The sequence below is a fragment of the Narcine bancroftii genome, chromosome 7 (genome assembly GCF_036971445.1).
Source record: "Narcine bancroftii isolate sNarBan1 chromosome 7, sNarBan1.hap1, whole genome shotgun sequence".
Taxonomy (NCBI): Eukaryota; Metazoa; Chordata; class Chondrichthyes; order Torpediniformes; family Narcinidae; genus Narcine; species Narcine bancroftii.
In genome coordinates, this window is record NC_091475.1 from 102,232,027 (window position 1) to 102,251,030 (window position 19,004).

General features: G+C 40.3%; 1 protein-coding gene across 7 annotated transcripts in view; it reads left to right on the plus strand.

Moving 5' to 3' along the window:
* The window catches only part of LOC138739142 (protocadherin-17-like), a 166,639-nt gene that overhangs the window by 112,200 nt on the left and 35,435 nt on the right, over positions 1 to 19,004 (plus strand). For 2 of the 7 annotated variants that reach the window (XR_011342038.1, XR_011342039.1), the window contains exon 4: positions 18,761 to 18,831. The exons of the other annotated variants lie outside the window; for them this stretch is intronic. The gene's annotated coding sequence lies outside the window, so the exon portion shown is untranslated. The remainder of the gene's footprint in view (positions 1 to 18,760; positions 18,832 to 19,004) is intronic. 7 annotated transcript variants of the gene reach the window in all.

Genomic DNA, 19,004 nt, shown 5'->3' on the forward strand with positions numbered 1-19,004 from the left:
ATGAATATCGTAGGTGAAAGTTGTGTCAGATAAGTCTACAGACAATCAATGTGTAGAAACATGCACTCAGTGGTAAACCAATACTTAATGGTTTATAGTTTAACCATTAACAACACTTCCATTTATTCAAAGAAATGCCCAAACCAGGAATTCTCTTTGAAACAAAACCTATTAATTGATCAGTCAATTGTGGTTTTTAGACTGCAATGTTGGGAAATTTGTGGGAGAAAGATTAACATAATTACTACCCGTGTGGGTGCCTTTTTAGACTCCAAGTACCTGAGTGCAGCAGTCCCAGTGGTTGGGTGTGCAGTGGAGTGAATAACGAACAATGATTTTTTTTTCTGGTATGATTTACACTGCAGGCCTCCTCCAAAAGTTTGTAGGGGTCCTGCAGGATAAATTTTGGTGCAGGAATTGACTCAAAAATACTGCATGTTCCTTTTTAGACTCCCCATGTAGTGGCAAAATTTCTTGATTATGCAGTTGCATGCCTGCAGTCTAAAAATTATTAATGGTTTAATTTTCAGGGAAGTGCCCTATAATGTTCAAGCTGTTTGTCCTCTTGGTAAACCCATAATAAGTTAAAATAGAGATGTATAAATTGTTATTTTCTTGCTGATTATGATTATATTCAAAATATTTATTTATTTTGAAATAATTTAACTGATTTCCTTGATTACAAATCTGATGATGATGAATCACTTTATGGTCATTGTACCAGTCAGCCAGCTTCTAACCAGTTTTTTTAAATGGTGCTATATCCATTACAATATAACATGTGCAATTAAAACCAACAACAACACTATTCTTAAAAAAAGTACTGATTTTACAATCTGAGTGCAGGACCACTCAGCACCGCGATTCAGTGTTCAACATAGTCACAGCTTCATAAAAGAAGCTGTTCTTGAGCCGAGTGGGACGTGATCGAAGGCTCCCGTAGCATTTGCCCGATCAGAGTGTGATTTGGGTGTGTTGCATCTTTGATAATGTTTCTCACCCTGCCTAGATGCCATTCCCTATGGATGCTTTCAATGGTTGGCAATTGGATTCCAAAAATCCATTGGGCAGTTTTCACTACCCGCTGGAGTGCTTTGCGATCTTGTGCAATACCCTTCCCGTACCACACCGTAATACTATATGTTAGCACGCCCTCAATTGTGCATCTCTAGAAATCCAACAGTATCCTGGGACAGAGGTGGATCTTCCTCATTCTCCTAAAAAAATAAAGACATCGTTGCCTTTTGAATCAGAATTGAAGAATTCAAGGTCGAAGTGAGATCTTCAGAGATATGGAGGCCAAGGAATTTAAAGCTCGGTAGATGCTCCACCACCGTTCCATTGATGTAAATCGGGTCATGGGTGTTACTTTTGGCAGGCCTGAAGTCCATGATGATCTCCTTCATCTGAGTTTGTGTCAAATTGTTATTGGCACACCACATGGTCAGCTGTTGTACCTCAGTACCCATGGATTGGAGGGTAGCTAATGTTACCCCACTATTTAAAAAAGGGGGTAGAGAAAAAGCGGGGAATTATAGGCCGGTAAGCCTTACATCAGTAGTGGGCAAAATGATGGAATCCATTATTAAGGATGTAATAGCGGAGCATATGACTAGCAGAGAAGGGATCGGACAGAGTCAACATGGATTTACAAAAGGTAAATCGTGCTTGACGAATCAATTGGAATTCTTTGAGATGGTGACAGGTAAAATAGATGGGGGAGAGCCAGTGGATGTGGTGTACCTGGACTTCCAAAAGGCCTTCGATAAGGTCCCGCATAAACGACTGGCTTCCAAAATCAAGGCTTATGGGATTGGGGGCAAAGTATTGATGTGGATTGAGAACTGGCTGGCAGGGAGAAGACAGAGAGTTGGGATAAATGGCTCGTTTTCTGAGTGGCAGGCGGTGACCAGTGGGGTGCCACAGCGATCTGTATTGGGACCCCAGCTGTTCACAATTTACATTAATGATCTGGATGAGGGGATTGGATGTAATATCTCCAAATTTGCAGATGACACTAAGCTAGGAGGGGTTGTGTGCACAGAAGAGGGGGTCAGGAAGCTCCAGTGTGATTTGGATAAATTGAGAGACTGGGCAGATACATGGCAAATGCACTACAATGTGGATAAATGTGAGGTTATCCACTTTGGTAATACAAACCGGAGGGCAGATTACTATTTGAATGGCAATAGATTAAGAGACGGGGAAGTGCAGAGAGACCTAGGGGTACTTGTACACCAGTCTCTGAAGGCGAGCATGCAGGTACAGCAGGTGGTTAAAAAGGCAAATGGTATGTTGGTCTTCATATCAAGAGGGTTTGAGTATAGGAACAAGGATACCTTACTGCAGCTGTACGGGGCCTTGGTGAGACCACACCTGGAGTATTGTGTGCAGTTTTGGTCACCTTATTTAAGGAAGGATGTTCTTGCAATGGAGGGAGTGCAGAGGCAATTCACCAGGCTGATACCTGGAATGGCAGGAATGACTTATGAGGAAAGATTGCGCAAATTGGGATTGTACTCGCTGGAGTTTAGAAGATTGAGAGGGGATCTCATAGAGACATATAAAATTCTGGCAGGACTGGACAGAGTGGATGCAGATGGGATGTTTCCAATGATGGGAAAATACAGAACCCGGGGCCATGGTTTGAGGATAATAGGCAAACCATTTAGGACTGAGATGAGGAGGAATTTCTTTACCCAGAGGGTGGTGAATCTGTGGAATTCATTGCCACAGAGGGCAGTAGAGGCAGGTTCATTAAATATATTTAAGAGGGAATTAGATATATTTCTTCAGTATAAGGGTATTAAAGGTTACGGAGAGAAGGCGGGGACGGGGTACTGAACTTTAAGATCAGCCATGATCTCGTTGAATGGCGGAGCAGGCTCGAAGGGTCGAATGACCTACCCCTGCTCCTATCTTCTATGTTTCTATGTTTCTATTCCTAGAGGTCATTTCATCGTCCCCTATAATCAGGCCTATCACATTTGTACTAAATATAGGAATGCAGTCGGAGGTAAAGAGGGAATACAAAAGGGGGCTCAACGTAAGGTAAGAATTGAAGAGAAAATAATCCCCAACTTAGCAGATTGAAGTCCGAAATCCAATTACAAATCAATAGGATGATACCATGCAGACAAAGTTTGGTTGTCAGCTGAGAGGGGACAACAGTGTTGAAAGCCAAGCTATAGTCAATGAATTGCATTCTAACATGGGAGTTAGAGCTGTCCAAATGAGTCAAAGCAGAATGAAGCACTGTGGAAATGGCACCCTCAGTTGATAGTACAGTAGTCAAATTGCTGAGAATCCATCATAGCAGACAAACAGAATTTCAGATGAGATAAGACCAACCTCTCAAAACACTTTGCGATGATGGGGGTGAGTGTAACTGGATGATAGTCATTTAGACTCATGGCAGTAGAGCGCTAAAGCACAGGCATGATGGTAGCAGTCTTAAAGCTCAATGGAACGACTGCCTTGGCGAGGGACAGATTGAAAATGTCTGTAAAACCCCGGCCAACTGTTCTGCACAGGCTGTAAGCACATGGCTAGGTATGCCATCTGGACTAGCTGCCTTCTGTACATTCACCCTATTGAGGGTGACCCCTACATCAATGATGGAAATTAAGAGAAGTATTTCATTCACTAAAAGGTCCACCTTGAAAGTGACCTCCTTATTCTCTCGGTCAAAGTGAGCATAAAAATAGTTAAGCACCTCAGAATTTTAGGAAGTCACAACTAGAAGGAGCTCTAAAAGCTGATCTACACCAAAACAGAGGCATTTGCAGAATATTGCTTGTGGACATTAATACTAAGTCCACAAGGGCATTCAAACCCCAATGAGTTTTGAAAGATGCTAGCACCTTATTCTTCCATTTTAGTTCTGTGTGTTCTGAGGTGGCTGATGAGGGCAGTGATAAAGCTACAGCTGATTTGACCATGGGTGGCATAGGAAGTATTTGAGATAGTAAGTACAGAAAGTTCAGGAATGAAGCTAATCCATAGAACTTCTGCAAAACTATGAAATCTACAGCAACTTCACTCCAGGATCAGTGTCGCCCAACCAGAGTTATCAAACCCCTTGGAGGCCGATTGACAAGCCATCATTGACTCATGGAAGCATACAAGTGGACGGACCTTACAATAAACAAAAATGCTCTACCAACTTATCCCTACTTACTACATTCCTCTGACAATACAAATTCACAAGGTCCAGGAATACTTCACCACATCCCATATCTTGGGAACCACCACTTAAAAGGAAAGCTCAATGATGAAATTCACGAGTGCCTTCACCTGGCACAAAGCTCGTTGTCTACTAGGTAGTGCAATGTACTATATCATATTACATTATCTTGCTTTATTTTGTAATGTTATATACAAGCAGTATATTTCTTGCCCATCCATATGCTTCCAAGGTCTGAACAAATACCTCAAGCCACTTGAGGCATACCAGTAATGCTGTCTCTGCAGCATCTATGGGACATAAATGGAGCTCTTCCTTATTTGTTCCATAGATTAGCTCCATTCAATGGGATGTTTGTTGAATGTGAGGTGCAGATTTACTGCATAGATGTTGAGGTTCATGACATAGCCTTGCTGGTCATCAATCTGCAAGAAAAGCAGAGCAAGTAAAGAGTCATCGGCTAAGATCACACCCATCATGTCATCAGCTGGCTGTGGCATCACGGAAAACTTGAAAACATGACCAAACTGAAGGGTCTACAGCTCAGCAATTCTTCTTTCCAAGGAGTTGGGGGAACATTTGGCATGTCATCAAATACTATCAAATTTCCATATATGCACTGTGGAAAGTATACTGACAATTGTATCACACCCTATTTAGGAATTTAACTGCCAAGGAATATGTAGGTCAGGAAGCTTTGCCAGGTCTGTCATAGGCTCCAGACCACTATTTTATGGAAAAATAGTCTCCTTTAATAGTCGTTAAATCTATGTCTCTTAATATTTGACTTATTTGCAGAAAGAAATTAGTTATTTCTGTTTACTCTGTCCACCCTTTCATAATTATATATCATGATTAAATCTTTCATCAGCTCCTCCATTCAAAGTCTGACTTAGCCAATCTCTCTTCATAACTTAAATGCTATAATATCTGCAACATGCTCATGAATCCCTGCTTTTCTAGTCTTGCATCTTTCCTTTCCTGTACTGCAATCACCAAAGATGTAGAGAATGCTCCAAATGTGGCTTAACTATGTCTGAAAATTAATTTGCATGGAAAATCCAATCAATTGTGTTTAGAACCTAGAACAATACAGCACAGCACAATATTTCAGCCTTCGATGGTGTGCTGAACCATATATTCCTCCCAAAAAAAATACTAGACCATCCCTACTCGATAACACTATTTTCCTTTCATCCAAGTCTCTTAAATGCCCGTAATGTTTCAGCTTCCACCACCATCCCCGGCAAGGCATACCAGGCACCCATAACTTTTTTTTAAAACACCTCTGATGTCTCCTCTAAACTTTCCTCCCTTTACTTTGTATATATGTCCTCTAGTGTTTGCTGATCCTGCCCTGAGAAACAGGTGCTGGCTATCAACACTATTATTGCTTCTCATCCATTTATGCTCCAAAGTGAACTCCCAGCTCTGCTAACCTTGTCTCATAAGACTTGTTTCCCATTCATGGCAGGATCCTGGTAAATCTCCTCCACACTCTCTCCAGAGCTTCCACATCCTTCCTCTTATGAGGTGACCAGAACTGAACACAATACTCTTAAGTGTGGTCTTACCAAAGATTTATAGAGTTGTAACTGACCTCTCTGCTCCTGAATTCAATTCCCCTATTAAAGAAGCCCAGCAACCCGTAGGCTTTCTTAACTATCCTATCAACCTGTGCAGCGACCTTGAGGATTACATGGATTTGGACCCCAAGGTCCCTCTGTTCATCCACACTCTTGTAACCAACCATTAACCCTGTACTCAGCCTTCTGGTTAGTCCTTCCAAATTGCATCATCTCACACCTATCCAAATTGAACTCCATTTGCTACTTTTATGCCCAACTCTGCATCCTGTTGCTATCCTCTTGTAACATTCAACAACCTTCAGCACCTTCCACAACTCCTCCAACCTTTGTGTTACCTGCAAACTTACCGACCCATCCATCCGCCACATCATCCAGGTCATTAATAAAATTCAGAAAGAGCAGGGGTCCAAGAACAGATCCCTACAGAACTCGACTAGTCACCAACCTCCGGGCAGAATATTTTTCCTTCCACTGCTACTCTCTGCTTTCTTCCTACAAGCCAATTTTTTATCCACACTATTAAGGTTTCACTGATCCTGTGCCTCATGACTTTCTGGATGAATCTCTCATGGGGGACCTTGTCAAATGCTTTGCTAAAATCCATGTAGACCACATCTACTGTCCTACCCTTATCAATTTACTTTTTTTTAAACCTCCTCTAAAAAAACTCATTTAGACTTGTGAGGTGCAGCCTTCCCTTCACAAAGCCATGCTGACTATTCTTGAGTAGACTGTACATCTCCAAATGCTCATAGATCCTATTCTTAAGAATTCTCTCCATTAGGTTGCAAACCCTGATGTAAGACTCACTGGTCTATCATTCCCAGGATTCTCCCTATTACCTTTTTTAAACAAGGGGACCATATTTACCATTCTCTAATCCTCCAGCACCTACCCTGCAGCCAAATATCATAGCTACTGCCCCAACTATCTTTTCCTTCACTTCCCACAGCAGCCTGAGGTATATCGCATCCAGCCCGGGGGACTTACCAATCTTGATTTTTTTTAAAAACATTCCAACACAGTTCCTTAATCTCCAGATTGTCCAGAACACAAGCCTGTTCAATTTCTAGCTCACCGTGATCAAGGTCCTTTTCTCTTGTGAATACTGACAAAATGCTTTCATTTAGGATGTTCCCAACCTCCTCTGCCTCCAGGCACATGTTGCCTCCTTTATCCTTCAGCAGTCCCACCATCATTCTGCTTTTCACATAGAAGCCTTGGGTTTCTCTTTAATTCTACATGCCAAGGCCTCATCATTCCCCTTTGAGCTCTCCTAAGTCCTTTCTTAAGCTCCTTCCTTGCTACCATATACTTCTCATGAGCCCTTCCTGTATCTAATGTATACTTCCTTCCTCTTGACTAGTTGCCTGACCTGTTTCATTAGCCATGGTTCACTTTTCCTACCCTCTTTCCCTTATCCCAGTGGTACAAACCTATAGTGAACCCTGCACAAGTGATCCCAAATCTTCTGTGCTTTCACCCTTAAATATCTGTTTCCAATTTTTTCTCACTAATTCCTGTCTCATCTCTTCATAATTGCCCCTTCCCAAGTTAATTACTTTCCTAGTTTGACTTTTTATATCCTTTTCCATAGTTATGTTGAAGCTAAGGAATTGTGGTCACTCTCACCAAGACTATTTCCTAGTCAAATTTTGCCAGTTAAATTCAACAAAGCATTTTGGGTTGCAACCCAACCCTTCAACCTCAATACAATTCTCACGCAGCACTGGACTAGAAAACCAATAGGAAATGACAAACTTATCAGACCCCATTTCCCCATCATCAGTTCCCATCTTGTTGTTATAATCCACTGATATGCCTTCTAATCTTATTAAACTCCAACCCAACTCACCCCCCCACCCCCCACACTTCCCGGCATCACATGCTGTTTTCCTCACGTGATTCTCGAGAAAAGCATACTTCCTGGCATGAAAGTGTACAATACCTGATCAATTGTAACCAATGTTCAGGTCACAAATGAATCTTCACATGCAGGAGCACCTTCTAAACCAGCTATTCTGGACCTTTTTTTTGGCTCTGGCTCCCTTAGGATTGTGGTCAAATTTTATGGACCCCCTCCCCTTTGAAGTAGTCAAGTCTTCCGTACTTTGCTCCTCCCAACTACAAAAACATTTTAAAAGTGTGTGGTCCCCCATTAAGGATGTCTGCTTGAGAGGAAAGTGGAATTACTGTGCTTCAGTATTTTATTTAGACTTAGCTTGACCTGTTCATATTCTCTCTCTCTCTCTCCCTCTCTCTCTTTTCCATGAAATATTCTGTATGGTATCTCAAATCTACCTACCTCTCCTGCCACCTTCAGGAATCTGTGAACATGCACTCTGCTGTTCTTAACTGTTTGATATTTTACAATTTATTAAGCATTCTCTTCATTATCTTTACCAGATATTAATTTACACAGGTTTGAATTATATTTATAAAATTTTTATCCATTTGACTCATTTACTGATAACTTTCTGCAGCCCTGATGACCTACCACTATTCTGACATGTTATTTCTCATCCTCTACTTAATACTGTATATTGAATAAAGAAAACCTTCTGGGAATAATATTCCAAACATTGATTTAAAACACAAAGTTATCTCTCCCCTGTGGTGTGTCTTAGAATATTTCATTACACTTTGCGTGTATAAATATAATTTGATTATTTTTCATGAACTGCTCAGAATGAACACTCTACAGCTTTTTTTTCAGATGAAGCCTATAGCATTCACTACCTCCAGTGTCACCTACCACTTGAAGCCAGTCACCAGAAACAAAGTCTGATGAATTTGTTGCTTTTTGTATAAGTACAATGAGAATTTAACTAAGTTGATCAGGAAAAGGATTTTTTCGGACCATCCATCATCTGTGGACATCATTGGTAAAGACAGTAAATGAAAATTAAAAACTGCAGATTCCATGAATCTGCAATGAAAATATAAAATCACGAAACAGAAACAAGAATCCATATTTCATATTATCATTGTTCAAGTCAGCATTTATTTAGTATTCATGAAGCCTTACAAAACTTGTTTCTTTTATTTTCCCTTGAACTCCTGTTTGATAACTTCCACTGTGGTGATTTTTGGAGAGTTACAAGACCAGAGTAATCAAGATCAGAGTAATCAAGGTTGTTCCTTTGTTAATTAATGAAAATAGGAATGATCTTGCAAATTATAGGCTGATAAACCTCACATCAATGGTAGGGAAACCATTGTAGAGGATATTTGCGAATGGGATTTATGCACATTTAGAAAGATGAGCTAAGAGACAGTCAGCATGGCTTTGTGCAGGGCAGGTCACTGTCTTAGAAATTTGATTAAGATTTTTTGAGGAGATGACAACGGAATTTCTGGCTGGAGATAAGTTTGCAGATAACACAAAGTTTGGTGGACTTGTGAATAGTGCAGAGGGCTATCAAATAATCAACAGAATGCAGATCAATTATATGGCAGAGAAATGGCATATGGAATTTTATCTGGATAGGTGTGAGCTGTTGTGCTTTGTGTGGTCGAATGTAATGAGAAAGTATGCAGTTTATGGCAGGACTCAAGCATTTGTGTGCAGAGGAATTTGGAGGTTCAGGTCCATAGATCCTTGAAAGTGACTGTGCCAGTGGAGAGAGTGGTAAATAAAGCAGATACAGTAGTTTCTTTGCCTTCATTAGGTAGGGCATTGAATCCAAAAGTAAGAAAATCACATTGCAGCTTTATAAAACATTTGTAATTTTGGTCACCCTCATTACCAGAATGATGTGTACGTTTTGGAAAGGGTACGGAGAGATTTACCACAATATTGCTTGAATAAGAGGGTAAGAGCTATGGGAAAGATTGGACAAACATGGTTCTTTTCTCTTGAACATCAAAGGCTGATGGGAGAGCTGATAGAAGTTTATAAATTTATGAGACGCTTTGATAGGTAAGACAGTCATAATATATTGACCAGGGTAAAAATGTCAAATACTAGAGGATGTGCATTTAAATTGAAAGTGGGGGGAGGGATGAAATTTAAAGGAGTAACTGGGTTGGCCATTTTTGTTTTCAAGCTGCCAGTGGATGAGAACTAGGCAAGTTTAACTGGTCTCCCTGACTACCTCCGAGGTAGGGCACAGACCCAGCTGATTTTGGAGCCTGCTGACCTGGTCAGATCCTTTCAAGCTGCCTTGTGAGTGAGACGCTAACCGGGCAAATTGCCCGGTTAACCACATTTTACATAGCAGGTTGAAAGCACCTATTGAAAGTAGTGGACTCTCTACCCAATCCTAGTAGGTTTTTTTTTATTGCTCCATCTATTTGGGCCACTTAAAAATATTCTATCCTATGCCCAAACTCTAACCGAGAAAGGGTTTCGAGGAAGCAGGAAATGTCCCATTCAGTAGAAAATAGATAGAATCTTTCTTGTCTCTGCTAAAACATATGGAAAAGAAAATGAAAATACAGATTGAACCTCTATTATTGGCATTTCATGGTCTGGCATGTTTTGAATCTGCCGCTGTTAGTTCACTGGTGCTGTGAAGGGTAAATCTGCCGTGATCGAGACGGGGGTTTGTGTTCTGCGCTGTCTGTAGGAGTTTGTACTAATGGCAACAGATTCAACCGCTACAGTGCCAGTAATCGGGATGGCGGTTTGAGTCTCGATTTCTGGCTCCATAAAGGCTCTGCGTTGACCACTATGCTAATTGTGTCATCCCACAGTATTATTTCCTGTTTTGAGCTTTGATATGTTTACCTAGAGGGTTCTCTTTGGGGTCAATTTTTGTTTTCTAGCATTTTCTGTGGTACATCAATGACCAGGTCTTGACATAGCTGAATTAAGGAGGTTCAACCTGTAGTTGATATTATTATAGGAGTGATATTATTGCATTATCTCCTGTTTTGATCATGGATATGCAGGTGTTTGATCATTCAAAAGAAACTTTCAGCAGTTTCAAATGTTAATTTCTTAAAGTCAGTTTTGTTTCAACAATCCAACTTTTCTCTCAGCTGTTAAAAATGATTCCATCTTGGATTGTTCATAAAAGATGAAAGTTATAAATAGCTTACATCCCTCATTTATTGCTAGCTATGTTCACGATCAAGTCAGGGTTGACAAATCAATAAATTGTGAGGATGATTTACTTGCACATCTTACTGCAGAACCCTTGTGGGTTTGATTTGTTCAAAACAAAGCAATCTTCATTTTTACTTTGACTAAGCCAGGTGATGCTGGTTACATCCCCTAGCAACATGTTTATTGTATTTTAAGTTTGCAAGCTTGATGATTGGGTTGATCCTTATTTTGGGATTTGAGTAAGTAGATTTGAAAGGATTATTAACTAAATTCAGTTCCTTGGCTACTGCTAATTGTAACAACAATTTTATTTTGCCTTTTTATTTCAAACAGATTTACTTACTAATGTCATTTTTAAAAGGATCAATGACAATGTGTGTTTAATTTTTTTTTTAATTTGGACAGAGCATGGTTATAGGCCACTTCGGCCCAATTTACACCCTATTACATTTTTGAAGGGTGGGAGGAAACCAGAGCTCCTGGAGAAAACCAACACAGACACAATGTATAAACTCCTTACAGACAGTGCAATCCCAGTCCAGTCCTGATCACTGGCGCTGTAAAAGGCATTGCGCTAACCACTACACCAACCATGCACCCTTTGTTGAGTAGAAGGAAGGTTAGACTCAGCTGCTTTGCTCTCACGGTGAAAAAAAACGCTTAATTTCTCATATCCTAACACAGCCGTTCAGTTTGTTGCTATGCTGCTTGTGATTTGTGAATGTTGTCACCCGCACAAGATAGCGAAATGGGAAAAGAGGGGATGGAATAGGGAAAATAAGAAAAAACAGTTTATCTGTAGAAACAGAGTGTGTGTCAAAGGAAAAGACTGGGTGTCAGGTTCAAGGAGGTCTCCAAGCAGTTGTAGAATATTCTCAGGAAGGAGAGTCAGCAGGCCAAAGGTCATTGTGGGCATTGCTATTGATATAGATGCAAAGGGGGATGAGATCACTGGTTTGAATTTAAAGGGTTTAAAAGGAGGCGAAAAAGCAGGACCTCAAAAATAGTAATTTGTGGATTACTCCTGGTGACACATGCCAGTGAGATTAGGAATAAAGGATAATCCGGTCAATGAGTGGCTGAGGAGCAGGGATTCCAGTTCTTGGATCATTGGATCTCTTGTGGAGCCGAGATAACCTGTACAAGAGGAACAAGTGGCACCTGGTTTGGAGGGAGGCCAATATTCCTGGCAGGGAGATTCACTGGTGCCATTCTGGAGAGTTTAAAATAAATTGGCCAGGAGGTGGGGCTTAGAGCAAAGATATGGCAAATGAGAAATTGGGAGCTAATAGCAAAATCAAGAGAGGAAGTTTAGTTAATTGGACAGGCTGGAACACAGTAGAGAGAGAGGGAAGACCAACAGTTTAAACTGAATTTATTTTAATGCAAGAGGCTTGAAAGGTAAAGCATACAAATCAAGGACATGGAATGGCTGAGGAGACTGTGATGTTATAGCCATAATAGAAACGTAGCTCAGTGAAGGGCAAGACTGGCAGCTCAGTGTTCCAGGGCATCGATGCTACAAGTGCAATAGAGCACGTATGGATGTTACGAGCTCAAAGGACCCCAAAACACAGCAGCAAATGATATTCACCACGACAAATGGTTACTTAAACAAAAGTTGTTTTAATTATATTTAAACATGAAAACAGAGTCAAACTTTAACTTGTCTCTTTTTAACTTACTTAACCTAACTTCTAATTCTAAGCACACATGTATCTAATGTGTGTGTAAATTTAAGAAAGTTATTTGGTTCACAGTCCAATCTCACTTCTCATTCTTCCAAGTTCTCTGGTTGCAGGCAATTCTTATACTGTGCACAGAATTTAACATGCATAAAGTTCACCAAACTTTGGTGCTCGAAAGGTAAATTATTACTGCTCAGGAAGGTCCTTGTAGGTTTTGTGAGGGAGATGTGTAGTTCCAGGATTTCCACAACTGACGTACCACCGTTAGTCACCTCAATGTCTTGCTGATGAAACTTGCCCCCTCAGGGTTCTCAAGATAATAATCTCTTTCTTTCAGGTTACCACAGATTTACTTTCTATTCCACTTATTCCAAGAGAAACATTAGACAGCTCATTTTCTCCTCTTGCATGACACACAAGAGTAGATCATCCTCCACTCTGGAGCTTCTGTTTCAGTTCCAACAAGTTTCTCCTGGCTGACACTGTTCAGACTCCCTCTCTCGCTGAGACACTGTCTCAAACTTCCAGAAAGCCCGTGAGAGTCTCTCTCTCTTGCAAAAACTAGCTGACCTTCTCCAGAATACAATAGGTCAGTCTTCTGGTTCATTTGTTGTTTTTAGGTCAACAAGAACCCATTAGTGACCTTTCTGTGATCACTCCAAAACTCTACAAAGAGCTATCAATTGACATCATGTCTCCTGCTTGTTGCTTTAAAGACAATAGTTCATTCATTCCACAAGTCAATTCAATTAACACCTATTTGTGAAATCTTCACAGGCATTCTTCACAATTTCTGCAAAGTCACTATTGATATGAATTCTTCAGTATGTCAAATAAGATCTGTTTTAAAGTGTGTTTTTGTAACCTACTCTACTTTTCCCAATTGATCTCCCAGAAATATTTCTATATAATCTATCACATGAGAAGGACAGAGTTGCCTTTCTGATGAAGGAAGACATAACAACAGTACTGTAGAAAGGATATTCTTAGAGAAGTGCCCAGTGAAGATCTATGTGGAAAGAAGTGAATGATCACTTTGGCATTGTAAGCACTCCCTGCACCAATAGTCATCAGAAATTGGAAGAGTAAATCTGCAGGGAAATTGTAGACAACAATCAGGTGGTATTATTAGGAAATCTCAACTTCCTAATATTGACTTAGGCTATATGGTCTATCAATTCCTTTCTGCTCCCTCACTCCCTTCTTGAATAGTGGGAAACATTTTCTATTTTCTAGTCCTCTGGAACCACACCAGGATCTTATTGATTCCTAAAAAGATAATTACCAATGCCTCTACAATCTCTACTGCTATTTCATTCAGGACCCGAGGGTACAATCCATCTGGTCCAGGAGCTGTATCCATCCTTAGGCCATTCACCTTTTTTGAGTACCTTCTCCCTTGAAGTAGTAAATGTTCTCTCTTCCCTTCCCTGATACCTTTTGATATCTGGTACACAGTTCGTGTCTTCCACAATGACAATTGATGGAAAATACTTTTTTAATTCCTCTACTATCTCCTTGTCTCCCATTATTATTTCTCCAGCATCATTTTCAAATGGTCCTAGATCTTTTACTTTTTATATACTTGAAGAAGTTTTTGGTACCCATTTGATATTATCTGGTAGCCTATTTCACACTATTTTTTCCCCTCTTTATGGATTTTTTTAAATCATTTGCAAATTTTTTAAAACCCCAATCCTCTATCTCCCCACTATTTTTTACTTCTTTGTATGCACTTTCTTTTGTTTTTATGTTGCTTTGACTTCCCTTGACAGCCACAGTTGTGACATTATTCAAAGAATCCCTTTTTTTTGGTATAAATTTATCTTGCAGAAACTCCATCCTTTGTTGCTCTGCCATCTTCCCTACTACTGCCCCCTTTGAATTTATTTGGCCAGTTCCTCTTTCATGCCACTGTAATTTCCTTTACTCCACTGAAATACTGACACATCTAATTTCTGTTACTCCTTGTTAAATCTCAAATTGAACTCAGTCATATTGTGATCATTGCCCCTAATCGTTCCTTTACTCTAAGCTCTCTAATTACCTCTGGTACATTGCACAATGCCCAATCCAATGCAGCCAATTTCCCCTCGTGGGCTCATCAGTAAGCTGCTCTATAAAGCCATCTGATAGGCTTTCTACAAAATCTTTCTCTTGAGATCCAGTCCCAACCTAGTTTAAAAACACAAAAGCCTGTGGATACCATGATTGAAGTTAAAACTCAATGCTGGAGAAACTCAGGATGTCAAACAGCACATTTTATATAGCAAAGATAAAGAAACATAACCAATGTTTTGGGCTTTAGCCCTTCATCAAGGTTTCAGCAAAATGAATAAAATGGTGGGGAGAGGAGCACAGGCCCAATGTGCTTTTCCCAATCTACTTCCATGTTAAAATCCCCCATAACTACTATAATTTTGCCCTTCTGACACATCTTCTATCTGGTGTTGCATTTTGTTATCCACATCCATACTATTATTTGGAGATCTGTATATAACAGTCAACTGTACATTTTTTTGTACCCTTGCCATTTCTTAATTCAACCCACAATGATTCTATATATTTTGATCCTATGTCACCTCTTACTAATGAATTCATGTTGTTCCTTATCAACAGAGCAACACCTATTCTTTTGATAAGCTGTATATCCTTGGACATTCAGTTCCCAATGATATCCACCCTTTAGCCACAACATCATAGCTGCCAATATGTAGCTCCCTTACGAGGTCATCAACTTTATATCTTAATGCTGTGAGCATTTAAATGCAAAGCATGTGCCAGTGGTTCTCAATGATTTTCTTTCCACTCATTTACCACTTTAATTATTCCCTATGCCATAGGTGCTCTGTGATTAGTAAGGGATTGCTTTAGGTGGTATGTGGGTGGAAATAAAAAAAAATTGAGAATCACACTGTTTTAATTGTACCTAATTGACTTGTTATGTGCACAGTCTCAGAACTCCAAAGGAAATGGGCCAATGACCATTTTTCTCAAGCTAAACATTTCAGTAACAATTGGGTCTAGAGCAGTGGTTCTCAACCTTCCCTTCCCACTCACATACCACCTTAAGCAACCCCTTACTAATCACAGAGCACCAATGGCATAGGGATTACTTAAACTGGTATTTGAGTCGAAATAAAAAGGTTGAGAACCTTTATTTGTTGCATTTGATTCTGTGCCACTGTTGCATTGCAGTGCATCCATATGACTATAATTCTGCCCTGTCTGCCTATCCTTCCACACAAACTACCAGCTGTTCCTACTTGTGCACCAACTATCTCTTCCTCTGCTACTTCACTTTGGTTTCCCCCTGCACCCCAGCAGCAATTGGCGCCCCCTGCACCCCAGCAGCAATTGGCGCCCCCTGCACCCCAGCAGCATTGGCAAACCTCCCTGCCAGGTGTTTGGTTTCCCTCAAGTTCATGTGCAATCCATCCCACTTTTACAGGTCTCCCCTTCCCTAGAACAGGTTCCAATGTGGCAAGAACTTGAAACTCTACCCTTGCACCATCTCTTCACCCACTCGTTTGTCTGCATTATCTTCCTTTTCTGGCCTTGACACTTGGAGTAATCTAGAGATTACAACCTTGGAGATTCTGTTCTTCAGCCTCTTTATTAACTTCCTGAACTTACTTTGCAGGACTTCCACCCTACTCCTGACTATATCAATGGTACCAGTATGTATCACAACCTCTGGCTGATCACCCTCCCTATTAAGATATTTCTGCACCTCCTCAGAGACATCCTGGACCCGAGCACCCGGGAGCTAGCCCACTATCCTGGAGTCTCTTTTGCAGCCACAGAATCTCCTATCTGTTCCCCTGTCTACCGAGTCCCCTATGACTATTGCTCTACCTGACTTCACCTTTCCATACTGATGCTCCGAGCCAACCACAGTGCTATTAGTCTGGCCACTGCTACCTGGCCCAGATAGGTCATTCTCCCCTTCCCCTCCCCCCCCCCCAGCTGTATCCAAAAGGGTATACTGTATGCTTTGCTGAGGGGAATGGCCACAGGGATATCCTGCATGGTCTGCCTGTCCCCTTTCCCTCTCCTTACTGTTGTCCAGCTACTTTCCTCCTGCCTCCTAGTTGTGATTGCATCCCTGTAACTCCTGTCTATCACTCCCTCAACCTCCTGAATGGTCTGGAGTTCATCCAGCTCCAGCTTCAGTTCCATAACACAGTCTGCATGGAGCAGCATTTGGGTTAACTTCGCACAGATGAAGTCGTCAGGAGCAGTGCTGGCTTCTCTAACTATCCTCATTCTGCAAGAGAAGCATGTCCCTGACATTCCCATCCTCTATTAAAGAGGAAAGAGTTAGAAAACTCTGACCTTGCCCCAACTCCTCCAACTTTACCTCAGCTTCGTGAACCAAAGCCTCAAAGTTCCACTCCTACACTTGGCCACTAACATAATGGCTGCTTCACTTGAGCTTCCCTTTTTATTTACAACAGCTAATTAACCAATGGAGAAATTTAAACAAGTACCTACCTCTCCTGCTGCTTCTTAAGGCTTCTCTGCTCCTATTACAGTCCACTCTCACAGTCCCCGATGGGAATGAAAATCTAATGGAGTTTTTTTGACAAAATGCTAAAGAAAATTGATGAGGACAGAGCAATGGACTACAGGGACTTTAGCAAGGCCATTGACAGGGTCCCACGTGGCAAGTTTGTCTAAAATGGTAGATTACATGGGGCCAAAGCGGTTCAAAATTGACAGTGAAAGGATTCAGAGGATAGAAATGGGAGGATGTTCTTCTGATTGGAGCGTTGTGACCAGTGGTGCGCTGCAGAAGTCTGTGTTGGGTCCACTGTTGTTATCTTTATTAGCTGTTAGGATGGCATTCTGAGTAACACAATTAGTAAATTTGATGATACCAAAATTGATGATGTTGTGGACAGTGAAGAAGGTGATCTAAATTTACAATAGGATTTAAATGAGTTGGGAGAGTGGGTCTGCAAGTGGCAAATGGAATTTAACTCTGACAGTGTGTGGGATATTGCACTTTAGTAAATAAAACCATTAAAGAAATTATAGAGTTGATAGCAGGGCCCAGGAGAGCATTTTATTTCATAGAGACCCAGATATAATTGCATAGTTCCCCAAAAATGACAACTAAAGTGGACCATGCATTGAAGAACGAATGTTTGCCTTCATTGGACAGTGTATTGAGAACAAATGTTGGGACCTCATATTTCAACTGTCCAAGGCATTGGTGAGATGGAGATCTTTTATGATGTTAGCTTCCTTCTTGAGATTGTGCTTCTCATAGATGTCTTCAATGAACAGGAGGTTAGTGCCTGTGCCTGTGCCAGATTTGTCATTTACTGCAGCCTATTTGCATTTCTGGGTTCTCAAGTTCCCAAACTAGGCCACATGTAATTTGTGAAAACAAAATGCTGGAGAAACTCAGCTGGTCAAGCTGTGTCCTTTATGTAGCAAAGATAAAAATACATAACCAATGTTTCGGGTTGAGCCCTCCATCAAGGTGTGAAAGAATGTTGACGGGCATCTGAACAAAAGGATGGGAGGGAGAAAAGGGAAGGGGGAAGGTGGCAAATTTGGCTATCTCATATTCCTGGTGTAAAGACTACAATTCAAATACTTTATCGGCTATTAGTCATTTTAAGAAGCCTTGAGAACATGAAAGGTGCAATGTAAAAAATACAAGACATTCTGTCATTGTATCTAAAAATATCAAGATAAAACATACTGATAGTTTAAAAAGAGAAATCATTTTACACATTGTTGAACAGCTGTGTGTCATAATATATTTATTGAAACAATTCTAACTACCAGTAAATCTCCTTGCATTTTCAATTTTTTTTTTCTCTTGAAGGATTTCATTCCCAACCTAATTTATGTCAAGTCTCCGTGTGAATAGTTTGAAACCTGTCTGGTCTTGTGAGATTGAAGGATGTTTAATAATTAAGAGCAAAAAAAACAACATAGGGAATTAGAAGCAAGTGATAAACAGATTACCTTGCAAATAGTGCAATAATAATTGCATTGTACAATATTTTATATGCATTTCATCAAAGTACAGTACAAGAAATAGTAGCAGTTGCTTCAACAGTTTTGGCCTTTGATGTAATAATTCATTAATTTATGTTTGATGGCTGTTCACAGTCTTACCTTGTGGTCCTAAGGCAACTAGAAATTGATTATTTGGAGAAGGTAAGAGAAAGATTTAAATAACGTGATTTTTTTTATTGAGAATATTTCTTTTTATAAGTAGGTGCACATCCAATATAAACAAAAGAATCAAGACATGGCTAAAACTTCTGAGAAGCACATTGTAATGAGCTGGTATGTACTCCTTGAAAATGTGGTTTAAGTACATTCTCTAGCTCAAAATGAATTGGATAATTGCTTTTAAATAGCGATATCTTCCAGACTATGTGGAAAGCACAGGAGAATGAGAATGATTCAGCACCCTGTTTGATAAAGATATTGGTCATCTCTGTGCTGAAGCAGTATGG